The sequence below is a fragment of the Schistocerca serialis genome, chromosome 1, assembly GCF_023864345.2.
Source record: "Schistocerca serialis cubense isolate TAMUIC-IGC-003099 chromosome 1, iqSchSeri2.2, whole genome shotgun sequence".
Lineage (NCBI taxonomy): Eukaryota > Metazoa > Arthropoda > Insecta > Orthoptera > Acrididae > Schistocerca > Schistocerca serialis.
This window is the reverse complement of record NC_064638.1, coordinates 73,022,461-73,032,524: the sequence shown is the minus strand read 5'-3', so window position 1 is coordinate 73,032,524 and position 10,064 is coordinate 73,022,461. Positions and strand designations below refer to the sequence as shown.

Genomic DNA, 10,064 nt, shown 5'->3' with positions numbered 1-10,064 from the left:
CTTCTACACATGCATAAATACTGCACAAGTCACAGTACAGTGTGTGACAGATGGCTCCCTTTACTATGATTAGTCCTTTCCTTCCCTGTCCCACTCAAAAATAGAATTAGTGAAAAACATCTGCCTGTATGCCTTTATATGAGCCCTAATTTCTAGTATCATATCTTCATGGCCTTTAAGTAAAACGTATGTTAGCAGCAAAAGAATCTTCTGCAATCAGCCTCAAATGCCCGGTCCTCTAAATTTTCTCAGTAGTCCAGAATGAGATTTTCACTCTGCAGTGGAGTGTGCGCTGATATGAAACTTCCTGGCAGATTAAAACTGTGTGCCGGACCGAGACTCGAACTCGGGACCTTTGCCTTTTGCGGGCAAGTGCTCTACCAACTGAGCTACCCGTGCATGACTCACGCCCCGTCCTCACAGCTTTACTTCTGCCAGTACCTTGTCTCCTACCTTCCAAACTTTACAGAAGCTCTCCTGCGAACCATGCAGAACTGGCACTCCTGAAAGAAAGGAGAGCTTCTGTAAAGTTTGGAGGGTAGGAGACGAGATACTGGCAGAAGTGAAGCTGTGAGGACGGGGCGTGAGTCGTGCACAGGTAGCTCAGTTGGTAGAGCACTTTCCCATGAAAGGCAAAGGTCCCGAGTTCGAGTCTCAGTCCGGCACATAGTTTTAATCTGCCAGGAAGTTTCTCAGTAGTGTTCCTTGGAAAAAGTGTCGCCTCCCCTCCAGCTATTGCTATTATAGTTCCAGAACCTGCAGGTGAACCATCAAAGACTGAAGATGATTTCTCTCATCTCACAATTTATTAGCGTGCTGTCTGCATCTCATCCTGTATTAAGATAGTGGTTGCAGAATGACTACACTACCCTATAGCAGGTCCCTCAGCAATGCGGTTTCAGAAATCAGCTGTCCTCAGGATTGTTACTCTCCGTGGCATCAAATACACTCTGTTTTCTCTGTAGGGAACCAATTGCAGAAATGATGGGGTTCCATGCATTATCCAACTGGTAGCCCGTAAACAGTTCATCAGATTTGCCACCCAGCATATTTTCATGGATTCTTTAATAATAACGAAATCCCAAACTTATGTTACTGTGCTCAAAGTTTATATTTTATCATACCCATTAAATATCTGGTGGTGAACTGAATGTTTGGCAGTGGCAGCCTTCATTGGTTGTGTAAAATGAGTGGAGTGTTCTTCCATGGTGCATGTCATGTGGCCTATGTAAGCCATATGACGTTTGCACCGTATTTCCAGATTTTGGCCTTCCCCAATAACAAATCATCCTTCACTGATCCCAGGAGTTTGAAGTTTTAGATGGTGTATGGAAAACCACTTTACCCTGAAATTTATGGAGATTCTGGATATCTTGAATGAAATGTTGCCAATAAAAGTAAGAAAAGGTAGGGATTTTGCCAGACTGCTATCCTCTTCACCCAATTGCTGGTTTCTGAATTTAACTGGCAATGTCTTGTTAATCTTGCAGCTAGAATATCCATTTCCTCCAGACATTATCTTAAGGTGGGTGAGTTCTTTAGGCAAACTATTTGGATATGACACAATGTAAGCTCTGTATGCAAGTATTTTAAGTGCACTTACAGGTCATGCCAGATGCTGACAACTTGACGATTGCAAATGTGAGTTAATATGAGAAGGCTATGATAAACTGAATATCCCAGAGAGCCACTATTCTTCCATCTGACAAAAAAATCCAGATCCAGGGAAGTTAGACAACCATCATTCTCCATTTCCATAGTGAACTGAATGCTCTTATAAATGGGTTTGAAATGATGTAAAAACTTCATTCATTTATGTTCTTCATGAGGCCACAAGCTTGTTTCCTTAATGTTACTTCTTGTGTGAAATTACTAAATATTCCAGATCAGTGTTTATTTTCTCATGGCTCAAGAATAGAATAGGATAGAATAAGACAGAATAGAAACTTTATTAAAATCAGTAGAGATGTTTATACCATTAATATGGGAAAACTCAGTACAATGTACAAATTGTAAAATACAACACTGTAACAAACAAATTTTCTGGTTGTGTATTGAACTAAACAGGATAAATATTACTTACAGCATATTGATGTTACTGAGAGATACTAATATTAAGTTCTCACTCTCAATCGTAGACAAGAATGCAAACCTTATTCTTCAAAATGTATGTGCTCTTATGTGAAATGTGTTTGTAATGAACTGTTATAAAAACATCCTGGTAAGAGAAACAATGTATTTGTGTGTCTTCTGGAATCATCTCCAGCTGATGGTACTCACTCCTCGGATCCACCGTCAAGAAACACTGGTACTGCTCAAGATTATCTACTGTTTCCATGATGAAACTTACTGGCAGATTAAAACTATGTGCCGGACTGAGACATGAACTCGGGACCTTTGCCTTTCATAGGCAAGTACTATCGGAATTAAAGCTCTGAGGACAGGTTGTGAGTCATGCTTGGGTAGCTCAGTCAATAGAGCACTTGCCCATGAAAGGCAAAGGTCCTGAGTTCGAGTCTTGGTTCAGCACACAGTTTTAATCTGCCATGAAGTTTCATATCAGTGCACACTCCACTGCAGACTGAAAATTTCATTCTGTTTCCATGATGTTCAGAATGTGGTATGCATCTGTGGGCATCTTACTGTTCAGATAGTGATAGTCTCAGAAAAATTGATACTTTCTTGAATTGTCCACAGATTTTTTTGAGTACAGTTACAATTACTGTCCATTATGGGCTACTATTTTGGTTGGTTGGTTGGTTGGTTGGTTTGTGGGATTGAAGGGACAAGACTGCTATGGTCATCGGTCCCACTACTACTTTATTCTGTATCCCATTGACTAGCTGCTGATTGATAAATTATTCTAAAATCAGTAGCATGGTATTCTGTACAGTTTCCAGTACACTGGTGCTTCATTCCCAGTAGGAATCCCATGTTGAGTCACAGGTGTTGAAACTCCAACAAAAGTTCTTCCATATATGCTCTCCCTGTTTCTTTTACATGCTTAACCTTCTCACTCATTACAATCGTAGCAGCATCCTGTGCCTGTTCATATCTCACACCTCCTGTGCAGCGTTCTTGACAGAAATGTTCCCTTCAGAATGATCCAAATTGATGGATATTACCTTACCACCATCCTTTTCTTGTAAGTGTATAACACTTTGTCTTACTAAGCAAGACCCTGCCTCTAAGCCACTACCCTCCAGCTGTCCCACTATACACAAATCACCAAATAGGAAGTCAGGTTCCACACTCACCCACAGCCCCTTCCCAGTACCACTCAGCACATGATCATGTGCATTAGGCCTTAATGTCATTGCTTGTGGTTTAACTGGACTGCCGATTGTGATAGATGCTCCTTGCGACAGATCAGCATAGATGACAGCTACCCCTAGCTAGAATGTATTCCCATTACATCACACCACGTGTCATCAAAGATCAGTTTAGTTATGGCATGATGCTGATACAAATGCTTCTACACACTGCCTAATTTGATTGCCTCCAGTTTAAAATTCACCATTACCAACCCCAGCAGCTGTATATCATTACCCTCCAACTTACACAAATTATAACATTGTAGGTCCTATTGCCTTCTATGTACTGAATCCCTCAAGGCCACAGACACATGCACACCTGTGACCAACAATCTTATACCTTCGTCAACCTGCTGTACATTGGCACATTCCACCTGTGCCTTCGTATTTTCTGCATTAGTTTTTATTTGGAACACCTTTTGGCATTTCTCGGGTTCCCTTTTGAGTTTACTGGGTGCTTGTTACCACTCTGACCACCCCTATTGTCATTCTTATAATACCACTGATGGTTCATACCACTCCTGTTCTTTCATGGCTCATACCACTGCCTCTGAACATGCCCCATACATCCACAATTAAAACATTTTACATTAGGCACAAACACACTTCACCTCTCTCTCACCCTGTTGCAACATCAATTTCTTCAAATTCCATTGCCACCTTCACAGCTTCGTGGAGATCCAAGTGCACACCTCCTAGACGTTTCTGGTGCCAAACTCCTTAGGAATATATCGAGTGCCATTTATTCAGCTTCCTGTAACAACTCCTTGTTTGCCTCATGACTCTGTGTTAATTCATAATTTTCTTAATTATTTATTAATTTTCTTAATTATGGCTCATTAGACCTTTTAGCAATAACATTTAGCTGTTCATGAAAAAAAACTGTGCACTATCCTGCTTCTTTTGCCTTTACAATAATCATTATTTTGGCTGTTCAAAAGTTTTTGTCCTGTTTAGTGCTTCTGTGCATTGTACAAAGGACTTTGCTTCTCCTGATAGGTGCAATCTCACTACTTGCAGCAACTGCTCATCCGACCAGCCCTCTCAGCAGATGATGAGACCCTCGACAATTGACAACACGTCCTCAGATGCCCCAACAGGAAAAGGAGTAACAAGGTTCACAACAGCCGTATCTAATCCTAGACTCTGTGATCTTAATAATCCCAACTCCTCAGTCCTCACTGTCAGCTCATAATTTCTGCTCTTAATCATGCTACTTCATTAACTAATGATTGCACAGCTTTCTGACCAGTGACACCTTATGTCTCTGATTCTGGCATTGCACTACCTTTACTCATGTTTTAAAAACATAATAATAACAGCAAAAGAATGCTCCTTAATGAGCAACTTTAAAATACTCATATCATGAACCACCTGGACACCACGCATTGTCTCACCCTATTGCCAACTGATGATACATAAAATGGAAAAACTGCCACAGGCTTGTGCAAGGGGTGGAATTCCCAAGCAAATTACACTATGTCCATCTCGCCGGCTCTAACCACTGATCCTTACAATTACCCTTACAATTACCCCTGGACTGAGAAACACCCACCAGTTTTTCTGTCCTCACAAAGGTAATTCTGAAGCTGTGATGACCCCTAGTTCTTGACCCCCATGTCTGTCACAAAACACAAACAACAGTTTCACTCAATACACAATGAGGATACTGTTGGCTGCAGCTCGGAAGTCACACTACTGGGATTGGCACACCCTCCACGGTTCAGTGGCAGTGACATCAGTTCTTCTGACACCACTCTGAGTTATGGGCTGTGTGGAGCCCAGTGACAGACTGGTGGTTGAGAAAATGCTTTATTGCTTTTTGTTAAAACATTTCTGCATCATTAATGAGAGGCAGTCACTTCGACATAGAATGTGTCAGTGGCTGACTGCCCCCCCCCCCCCCTCCCACTCCAGTTGGGCGTTACTTGTATCAGTACGCAGTGATGCTAACATCAGACCTGGGAAGTGAGCTGATGGCTCATCAGTAGGCCAAGGCTCTGACGGCAGCTGTGTGCTCCTTTTCTTGCTGCATCGGCCTTGTGAAGTTGAATGCAAATGCCCAGAAATGGCTCACATCTTTTGTGATGGTAAGGGATGACTGTCATGCAGAGGGTACTACCCGCTGCCCTTCCTGGCAGAAGTTTGGCGTCAGCTGGTGTCAATGGCAGATCTGCCATGCTGTAGCACGAAGTCCCCCAGGTGGACTTAGTACCAGAGTCTGCTACCCTGTCCCAGTCTTCAGCCCATGGCTGCAGCTGGTGGCTACCAGTTGTATTGTCCTCTAGTATATATAGCCTTGAAGTTATGGTAGTACTGCTAGGCTCCCAATGCCACAATCTCAAAATTCATAGTTGTATACTGCCCCAGGGTGCATTTTTTGCACTATTGTCTGGCTCCTTGTCATGTAGTTCATAACATAGTTCTAGCACTGGTATGGTAACACTGTCCTGCCCACTTTGACTATTACTACTGTACAGTACAGGTTTCCCAGAGCACAGGTAGCCCATCTCACAATCCTTTTGTGTACATGTTGCTATAACTTATATCTTGCCGCCCCATGCTTATTAGCCAGTGGTAGCTAATGCAACATTCCACACGTTCCACAGCAGCTTCTTGCAAATTTCACCTAAGACTTGGTAGAAGCGCTACAAATTTCACTTTTATTAACAAGTCAGCCTCATTTTCTCGTTTGCTGTCTTTATTCATTACACACATACTGTTATATATCTTCACGGATTCAATCTCTGCATCTTCCTTAAGCAAATTACTAAATAATTAAAATAATTAAAATTCAATATTCTTCCTGAAGTGGACTGACAAGGCAGCCAGTCCACAGTGACGGGTAGCCGAAAGAAAGGCACGCGTACACACACACGCCGACGGGCGTCAAGTACTGGAACAGGCTACGTAATTAATGCTATGAAGAAAAGTACGTAGCTGGATTAATACTTATCTTTAATCAATCATTGTGGTACATCGCTCTTGACTATACACAGGAGACTTTAATTACAATCACTGTAAGGCTAATGGCGCCTTGCTAGTTTGTAGCCATTAACTTAGCTGAAGGCTATTCTGTCTCTCGGCTAATGAGAGTGAAAGGCTTCGTACATCTAGTCGCTAGCTAGGTCGTCCGTCCAACTGGGGCGAGTGCTTGTTCGTATCACGAGACCTGCCTTGTGGTGGCGCTAGGTCTGTGATCACACAGTGGCGACACACGGGTCCGATATGTACTAAATGGACCGCGGCCGATTTAAACTACCACCTAGCAAGTGTGGTGTCTGGCGGTGACACCACACTTCCCTCTACTCAAGTCCTCCAGCTTACTGACAACTTTAAATATCAAATAATCTGATTCCTCAGAACCTAACAATTTATGCATTTCCCATAAGATACCAGATCATTAATGCTGTTTTCTCCTTTCTCCTTTCCCTTCCATTCACTACTAATATCCAATTCAGAACCACATGGTTTTCCTCCACAAGAACAAGTGTCTCAGCTTGTTTTTCAGGACAGACCTCATTAATATCATTTCCATAATTGCAGCTCATTCCTATTTCACTTACCAACTTATCTTTACTACTGTTAGTATTATCATATACACCCACTCGTATGCACAAATCATTAACAAATACACAGACTGTCATAAAGAAGGCAGTAGCCAGAAGGACAAGGTAGGTTGCAATCATTATTAGCAGGCAGGTAGGTAGATGGTACCATACAATGAAATGATTATGCTTTCAACTTTGAAAGACCAACATTTATTGCCTTACATGGCCATAAAATGTGCCTGCTGGTATGGCGTCAAGCCCTCGTGGTTGTGAATACGTGCATCCAGATGTTGTGGCATGGAATTTTATGGGTCTCATGTGTAGTCCTGTGATATTTCATTCCATGTTGCTTGCACCTGAGTGCACAGTTCCCATCGATTGAAGGGTGGAGGTGGAGTCTTGATGACATGCTCCATGGCATCCCACACATTCTCGATTGGGGAGAGATCACAGGATGTGGCTCACCACAGCAGAGTATCCATAGCTTGAAGGCATGCTCGGGAGATGGCAGCAGTATGAGGACAAGTGTTGTCCTGTTGAAGTAGGGCACGGACTTGGACATTCATGAATGGCAGCACCAACAGTTGCACTACCTCCTCCATTTACAGTGTAGCTGTATGGATCCCATTAGGGACACTAACGGTGAACGGTCACCACAGATCTCAGATCCCAAACCATCACATGAGGCCAGTGGGATGTGCGATGGGACAGCACAAACTGCTCTATGAGGCACACTCCACTGCACCTCCAAACATGGTCCTAGTGTTTATCACTTCCAAGACTAAAGATGACACACTGCAGTGTCTGTAGGCCCCCATGTCTGTCACTGCCAACAACTGACAAGTAAGGTGTGACACTACATGGTTGTGAGTGCTAGGTGTTGTAACTGTCAGTGTGTGGCAAGCGCTGCATCATGTAACTTGTTGCGACTGATATTAGCACTTATGAGATGTTGTTTTGGAGGCAAAACAGCCTGCTGAGCAGCCCCTATCTTTGCTGTTACATTTGTTCTCATGTGACAGACCATCTGTCAGTCCTCCTTTATAGTAGTGCTTGTTGGACGTCTAGATACTACATGTAATGCACAAATGCTTTCCTTATCTTCTGCTGACAACAATGGGCAATGGTGGAGACCATATGGTCAGTGTGGCACGCAATAAGATGATAGGACAATCAAGCCTGCTGCAGTCTGCAGTCCAGTCCCTATTGAACTCATCCAGCTGGACAGCCTGCTATTAAACATCTTGCCAGGGTGTACTGCATATTCAGGTAACACTCTAGTGAAGCTATCTGCTGTTGTCAGCCAGCACAGCTGCATGGGTCTTTCTTGTATCAACTGATGGGCACAATCTCACAGCCCCACTCACACTTCTAAGGTACATGGCTAACTGTCCAAGAGCAATCATAGGCATAGGTGATGGTGTACCACAGACCCACCCAGTTTGCAGTGGATTGGTCAGGTCCTTCTGAGAGCAGTTCTTTTTATGATGATAAGTGTACATCATTACCCACATCATAGTTGCTACGAACATTGATAATCAATGCATGCTTCATTCCGAACATGCTCCCATACAATATTTGGTGACTTCCCCTTATGATTCATTCTTACATCAACACATACTACCTCCTTACAATTAAATTCATTGTTGTTAATTACATTGCCCCTCAGTTCCATATTAACATCTGTTTCCATTTCTAGCATAAGCACTGCCTCTGTCTCAGTGACATTTAATGAAGTTGCTTCCATTGTATTCCTATCTTCTAGTTCACCCACTTCATGGCTGTCAAATAACTCCCCAATAAAATAACTGGTGTACTTATTGTCATTACTAATTTTAATAAATTTCTCTACTCTTTCCCCCTTAGGTCTTCTGCACTAGTCATTATGACTTCCCCACATCCATGTATTACCGAAGACAGTTTACATATTATATGTAACACTTTCCTTGCACTCTTTTCTATAGTCACTGTTCACCACATTGGAATCCTGTCTGGTCCTATTTATTGCATTGTCACTAGCCTCCCTGCAGATCTTGAAGAGTTCTCAGTTAGTTTTCCCGCTGCCTATCATGATAACTGGTACCGACTTTCTTTTATATACTTTTCCATCTTATCTTTTGTTCTGTGATCGAAGTTCTCTCTCCTCTCCCCATAATTTCTTCTATTTTCCTGCTGTCTGTTTCTCCAGTTTCTGTCTTCATTACAGTGCCCATTCCATTCCTCTTGTCTGTGCATCTGTTGCCATTGTTTCCATTAAAATTATTATTGTGTTCCCTATCATGATTCCTCAGATGGAAACCCAGTTCTAAGCAAAGAAGGGAAAGCAGAAAGGTGGAAGGAGTATATAGAGGGTCTATACAAGGGTGATGTACTTGAGGACAATATTACGGAAATAGAAGAGGATGTAGATGAAGATGAAATGGGAGATATGATACTGTGTGAAGAGTTTGACAGAGCACTGAAAGACCTAAGTCGAAACAAGGCCCTGGGAGTAGACAATATTCCATTAGAACTACTAATGGCCTTGGGAGAGCCAGTCCTGACAAAACTCTACCATCTGGTGAGCAGATGTATGAGACAGTTGAAATACCCTTGGACTTCAAGAAGAATATAATAATTCCAATCCCAAAGAAAGCAAGTGTTGACAGATGTGAAAATTACCAAACTATCAGTTTAATAAGTCACAGCTGCAAAATACTAACGCGAATTATTTACAGACGAATGGAAAAACTGGTAGAAGCCGACCTCGGGGAAGATCAGTTTGGATTCTGTAGAAATGTTGGAACACGTGAGGCAATACTGACCTTATGACTTATCTTAGAAGAAAGATTAAGGAAAGGCAAACCTACATTTATAGCATTTGTAGACTTAAAGAAGGCTTTTGACAATGTTGACTGGAATACTCTCTTTCAAATTCTGAAGGTGGCAGGGGTAAAATACACGGAGCGAAAGGCTATTTACAATTTGTACAGAAACCAGATGGCAGTTATGAGAGTCGAGGGGCATGAAAGGGAAGCAGTGGTGGGGAAGGGAGTGAGACAGGTTTGTAGCCTCTCCCCGATGTTATTCAATCTGTATATTGAGCAAGCAGTAAAGGAAACAAAAGAAAAATTTAGAGTAGGTATTAAAATCCAGGGAGAAGAAATAAAAACTTAGAGGTTGGCCGATGACATTGTAATTCTGTCAGAGACAGCAAAGG

At 42.3% G+C, this 10,064-nt stretch overlaps 1 non-coding gene across 1 annotated transcript; it reads right to left on the bottom strand.

Annotated features, from left to right (window-relative positions):
• Positions 1–325: 325 nt before the first annotated feature.
• Trnal-caa (transfer RNA leucine (anticodon CAA)) lies at positions 326–400 on the bottom strand. Its single transcript has one exon. It is a non-coding gene; the product is annotated as a tRNA-Leu (tRNA).
• Positions 401–10,064: the final 9,664 nt, after the last annotated feature.